This window comes from Agrilus planipennis, unplaced genomic scaffold (assembly GCF_000699045.2).
Source record: "Agrilus planipennis isolate EAB-ADULT unplaced genomic scaffold, Apla_2.0 scaffold881, whole genome shotgun sequence".
NCBI classification, from domain to species: domain Eukaryota; kingdom Metazoa; phylum Arthropoda; class Insecta; order Coleoptera; family Buprestidae; genus Agrilus; species Agrilus planipennis.
In genome coordinates, this window is record NW_020439535.1 from 1 (window position 1) to 834 (window position 834).

The 834-nt window shown below is 30.1% G+C and overlaps 1 long non-coding RNA gene across 1 annotated transcript; it reads left to right on the forward strand.

The window, feature by feature from the left end:
- Positions 1–823, forward strand: LOC112905922. The gene is made up of 3 exons (XR_003232092.1): positions 1–73; positions 567–687; positions 756–823. It is a non-coding gene; the product is annotated as an uncharacterized LOC112905922 (long non-coding RNA).
- Positions 824–834: the final 11 nt, after the last annotated feature.

The following is an 834-nucleotide window of genomic DNA, read 5'->3' on the forward strand; positions in this document are numbered from 1 at the left end:
GCGGGGGTTTATGAATGCAAACTTACAAATCCTTTGGGGGATGCCAAGCAGCAAGGAAAATTGGATATTATTCGTAAGTGAAACATATGACAAGAACAACTTTAAAGTATAATATTGTCACGTATTTAAACACCTTCGCACACTATTACTACTTTTATTTAACTATTTGCTGTCTAATTAACACATTTATTATTAATTACTTATCAATTCGCCACTATATGTCTTTCTTTTGTCACTTCTTCGCTTTGTATCACCACGTAACTCGATCTATAAATAGAGGCTGGCAATATTCTAGAATGATCCAACATATGCCCTCTAGAAACCTGGTCTTCTTTGTAGCCAGGTTGCCTATACGCATGTGACAATATGTTTCAAGAATATATAAAAGTAATTTGCTTTTTATTAACACAATATGTCATCAATTATTATCAAAAAAAGTAAAAGTTGATTAATAAACGCTAAGATTTTTTCAGATTAATAACTTTAAAGAATTAAAAAATGTTATTGTGTTGCTGTGTTTTTTATTTTAACAATTATACTCCTAAGGATTTCTTTTGTACTTGCAGCTGAAGGAGAATTAAGAAGACCAAAAATAAAACAAGGATTAGAAGATCAAAAAATCCTCAAAAAGAAAGGAGTTAAACTATCAGCTGTAATCGTTGGGGATCCTGAACCTATAATAATATGGTAAATAATAAAATATAATTCTCAATAAATTACGAATAATCTTCACAATTTCCCTCCTTAATATTTAGGTGCAAAGACGGTAAAGAATTAACTGAAGAAGAATTTGAAAAGTACAAAATGGTTTTAGACGCTGACGTACATTCCATT